The sequence below is a fragment of the Cervus canadensis genome, chromosome 2 (genome assembly GCF_019320065.1).
Source record: "Cervus canadensis isolate Bull #8, Minnesota chromosome 2, ASM1932006v1, whole genome shotgun sequence".
NCBI classification, from domain to species: Eukaryota; Metazoa; Chordata; class Mammalia; order Artiodactyla; family Cervidae; genus Cervus; species Cervus canadensis.
The window spans coordinates 80,908,360-80,913,736 of record NC_057387.1 but is presented as its reverse complement, the minus strand read 5'-3'; the positions used below and the strand labels follow the sequence as shown (position 1 = coordinate 80,913,736).

Genomic DNA, 5,377 nt, shown 5'->3' with positions numbered 1-5,377 from the left:
TCCACATGTAAGTGATGCCTTATGGTATTTGTCTTTCTCTTTGTGACTTACTTCACTTTGTATGATAATCTCCAAGTCCATCCATGTTGCTGCAAATGGCTTTATTTAATTTCCTTCTTATGGCTGAGTTGTATTCCATTGTGTATGTATAACATATCTTCTTTATCCATTCATCTGTCAGTGATCTTTAGGTTGCTTGCATGTCTTGACTATTGTAAATAGTGCTGCTAGGAACACTGGAGTTCAGGTATCTTTTCAAATAGAGTTTTCTCTGGATGTATACCCCAGAGTAGGATTGCAGAGTCATATGACAACTCTATATTTAGTTTTTTAAAGGAACCTTCGTACTGTTCTCCATAGTGACTTCACCAATTTACATTCCCCCCAGTAGCATGGGAGGGTTCCCTTTTCTCCACATCCTCTCCAGCATTTGCTATTTGTAGGATTTTTGATGATAGTGCGAGGTGGTGCTTCACTGTATTTTTTGATTTGTCTTTCTCTCATGAATTTTTAATTTTAATTATTTACTTTCCAATTTCACTTTCTTTCTTTTTTTTTTCCCCCATGTTTCTCATGCCTCTTTGTTCAGGTCTTCATTCAAAATTAGCTGTCCAAAGTGATTTGGCATTTATGGAATAAGCAAATTTAAGTTTATGCAGCAGCCTTCTTTTCCTCTGAGGTGGGTTTCTTTTCTGTGGGCTTCTTTTCAGCTGCTGGTTTCGTGGTCCCTGCAGCCTTTTTTCCCCACTACAAGCTTCTTCAGCTTCTTATCGCCAGCAGCCTTCCTTTCTTTGTTTCCCACCACAGGCTTCTTGCCCTGAATCCCCTTCTCATCTGATTTGGCTTCTTGCGCTGCTGCTGCCTTATCCATGAGGATTTTGTGGTTCTTGGCAGGTCCAAAGATGGTGTTCTGGCACGTGGTCTTTGCATATGGGCTAAGCTTCAACATGATTCTCAAATTTTTCAGTGGATTCTTCTTCAGGACTCTGCGATGAATCTTCTTGAGTGGTGCTCGGAGTGCTTTTTGGATTTCTGGGCTCTTCAAGATTCTGCTAAGGTCTGTATTGAGCATCTTGTGCATGAGGAGGTTGTAGTTACTCTCGAGGGAGGCTGCTTTACGCCAAGTGCCATACACCTCATCTAACTTTCGGAAAGCACTTTCAGTCCAAACGCAGAAATGTCCCACATGACCACCAGGAGCAAGTTTCAAAATGTTCAGCTTGCTTACATTAAGCAGAGTAATTCTAGGGATGTTTCGGAAGGCCTTGATGATACCATTGTCCTCATTATGCAGGGTCCCCTGTGCTGGATACGGCAATGGTTTCTCATTTTCATTTTGCCAGCTCTTGTTCACTGAGAGGTGTAGACCTTTTTGATATCATTCCAGGCCTTAAGTTTCTTGAGAAGCAAAACAGCCTCCTTGGCCTTCTTGTAGCCTTCAACTTTATCTTCAACCACCAAAGGCAGTTCAGGAACTTCCTCTGTATGATGACCTTTAGACTTGACCAGCACTGGTAAGGCTGAGGCAGCCAGTGCAGAGCAGATAGCATATCGCTTCTGGGTTGTATTCACTCTTCGGTGCCAATGTCGCCAGGTCTTGGTTGGTGCAAAGATGCGGCCCCCATGACACATATTTCCAAAAGCACCCTGGCCGGAACGGTGAGTGCCGCCACCTTGAACCCTCAAATTCAAGCCACAGCTCTGCTGGTACCCCAAGACTCAGCACTGGTTTGGTGAACTGCTAATTCACTGACAGCATAGGGCTGTCTGTTGTTTTTGCACAAGTTGGTGTGAACAAAGTTAACAGCATCTGGTCGAATGGGAGCCTTGACCACAGCGGTCAAAGTGACATTTTTGCCAGATGACTCCCCCTTTCGGAGTACACTGTTATCAGTGGACCAGCACAGGCCATGGCGGGGAGAGGAGAAGGCCAGGCTCCTCTCAACCTGGTGGCTCCCACAGGAAAAGCCAATTTCAATATTTCTATTTGATTCTTTTTTAAAAATAATTTCTGTCTCTTTAATAATAGTCTATTTGGTTACATATGATTCTCACACCTTATCCTTTAATGCATTAGACATGATTTTCTTTGATTCTTTGAATATATTTAAAGTGCCTGATTTAAAAATCTTTAAGTCAAATGTCTGGACTTTTCCAGAGATAATTTCCATTGACTGGATTTTTCCCCTTATACATGGGCCACATTTTCCCATTTCTTTGCATGTTTTACACTTTTTTGGGGAAACTTAATATTTTAAGTTCTATGATGTGGCAACTCTGGAAAAGATTTCCTCTTCTTCCTGATCCTTTATGCTCTGCTTTTTGTTTTATTGCTCCTGATGTTTATTTGTTTAGTGACTTTCCTGGTCTAATTCTGTAAACTTAATATGCTTTTTCATGTATGGTTACTGATATTTCTTTTTAGTTAGTTCAATAGTCAGCTAACTATTAAACATATTTCCTTAGTACATGAAACTGACAAGTATTCCAGCCTTGACTGAGGGGCTCTGTATGTGATAGGACATGCCTTTTAAGGATCTGGCAGGAAATTTATAACTCTGTTTTAGCTTTCATGATTTGCTTATACAAAAGTTCCTCAGTTAGAGGTAATAGATTATGATCTTCTATGGTCTTTCCTGGGCATGTGAGCTTCTGGACTCCCAGGAATATATCAGGGTTTTTCAAAGTACTCTTTGGAGATCTACATCTACATTTTTTTCTATAATTTGTCAGTCTCTTGTTAGTCACAACTGGTGCTACTGACACAGACAGCTGAACTGCTAAGCAGTTACCACTGATTATTTTTTGAAAAACATCCCTGAGATAGGTCTGTTAATACAGAGTAGGCCCTGAATTAGGTCAAATAAAAACAAACTCTGAGAGTGCAGCCTTTCAGGAGTTGTCAGAGTAAGTAAAAAAAATGATAATTTCCTGGATATATTTTTTTAGGAGTACTCTGACTCTACCAATGGCTCCTTGGCTACTACTTTTCACAGCTACTGATGTTACAATGTTGTTGGTTTTCAAGACTATCATGGAGCTGAGGAGTTAGGGTTGGAACAGGGAAAGTAAAAGCACCGTCAAGCTTGCTGTTCTTACTATAATTCTGTCATTTTCTTGAAATAACACTCATATATTGTTAATTTCCAGAGTTCTGAAAAAGTTACTTTTGATCACTTTTACGAGTGTCATTATTGCTTATTTAAGAACCATATTTTTGGAGATCTTTATTCTCCCATTCTAAAGGTACTACTTTATTTCACATCAGTTTGGTTCAGTTACTCAGTTGTGTCCAGCTCTTTGCTACCCCGTGGAGTGCAGCACACCAGGCTACCCTGTCCATCACCAACTCCTGGAGCTTGCTCAAACTCATGTCCATTGAGTGAGTGATGCCATCCAACCATCTCATCCTCTGTTATCCCCTTCTTCACCTGCCCTCAATCTTTCCCAGCATCAGGGTCTTTTCAAATGAGTCAGTTTTTCATATCAGGTGGCCAAAGTATTGGAGCTTCAGCTTCAGCAACAGTCCTTCTGATGAATATTCAGGACTAATATCCTTTAAGATTGACTGGTTGGATCTCCTTGCAGTCCAAGGGACTCTCAAGAGTCTTCTCCAACACCACAGTTCAAACGCATCCATTCTTCAGTGCTCAGCCTTCTTTATGGCCCAGTTCTCACATCCATGCATGATTACTGGAAAAACCATAGCTTTAACTATATGGGCCTTTGTCGGCAAAGTAATGTCTCTGCTTTTTAATATGCTGTCTAGGTTTGTCATAGCTTTTCTTCCAAGGAGCAAGGGTTTTTTAATTTTACAGTGGCAGTCATCAACTGCAGTGATTTTGGAGCCCAAGACAATAATGTCTGTCACCGTTTCCATTGTTTCCCCATCTATTTCCCATGAAGTGGTGGGACCGGATGCCATGATCTTTGTTTTTTGAACGTTGAGTTTTAAGCCACCTTTTTCACTCACCCCTTTCACTGTCATTTCAGTTCCTCTTCATTTTCTGCCAAAAGAGTAGTGTTATCTGCATGTCTGAGGTTAACTGATATTTCTCCTGGCAATCTTGATTCCAGCTTGTGCTTCATCCAGACCGGCATTTCACATGATGTACTCTGCATATAAGTCAAATAAGCAGGGTGACAATATACAACCTTGACGTACTCCTTTCCCAATTTGGAATATATCTTTTACTGCATTGCCCTGCTGCCAAATCATTTATTGGATGTTTAGGGTCAAGTACCTATTTGGTTTCTCATGGTTGAAATATTCTTAAGTTTATACTTGAGTCCAGCTTTTATTATCTTTTGGATATAAACTGGGTGGTTGGTAAAACGTGGGGCCTTCTGAAGACATGTTTGGGAGAACAGAAGATTGACAGTCCTATTTTCTTCAGCACTTTTCTGTCATCTATGAATTTGGTTGATTCTTCTCAAAATGGGTTTTGCTGTGGTCCATTGTTCCTGAATAACCAGCTTGAGAACCAGAGCCAGTTATGGTCTCTAGGATGAAATAACTTTCTCAAATAAAGAAAATCCAGGTAGATCTGATTCTTTCCTTCTCTATCCAGGGTAGTACAAACAAAACTTAGGATATCAGGCCAAAGATAGGGCTTCAGTTATTTCAGGGCTGACCTCACTATTTCTGATTTTTGCATCTAATTTGTATTCTATTAATATTCTAAACTCTCTTTTAAATTTTTCTTTCTACAACCATTTATTCAACAATTACTGTTCAATAGTTATAGACATTTGGGCTGGTTACTCATGATATACAAGTATATTAAACATAACTCATGGTATAAAAGTATATTAAACATATTATAATCTCTCTTTCCAACATGAATTACTATACCCTAGTCCTCTAACTGGCTCTCCCATTATTTTGCCCTGTAATCCTGTAATCTTTCCCTTTTGATCCTCCTTATATTTCCCAGGTTTTATATGGCAGGCTTATACTGAGTATATTTAAGGTCTTTCCCCCATTAGATATTTTCCCTAGTAGCTCAGATGCTAGAGAATCTGTCTGTAATCAGGAGACAAGTTTAATCCCTGGGTCAGGAATATCCCCTGGAGAAGGGAATGGCAACCCACTCCAGTATTCTTGCCTGAAGAATAACATGGACAGAGGACCCTGGCAGGCTACAACCAATGGAGTCTTAAAGAGTTGGATACAACTGAGTGACTAACACTTTCACTCTTCCCATTAGATATGGCAATATTACATATTACTTCTATACTCCCATTTTCTCTACTCCAGAAGTTCAACAGAATGAAGAATGAATGGTCAATTTTATTTTAATGTAGGCTATAGTTTATTAAACATACTCTGGGAACTAGGCTAAGTATTTTATATTGGGTTATTTCATTATATAAG

The 5,377-nt window shown here is 39.7% G+C and overlaps 1 pseudogene; it reads right to left on the bottom strand.

Moving 5' to 3' along the window:
- Positions 1 to 617: 617 nt before the first annotated feature.
- Positions 618 to 1,948, bottom strand: LOC122427842 (annotated as a pseudogene).
- Between the last annotated feature and the right edge of the window lie 3,429 nt (positions 1,949 to 5,377).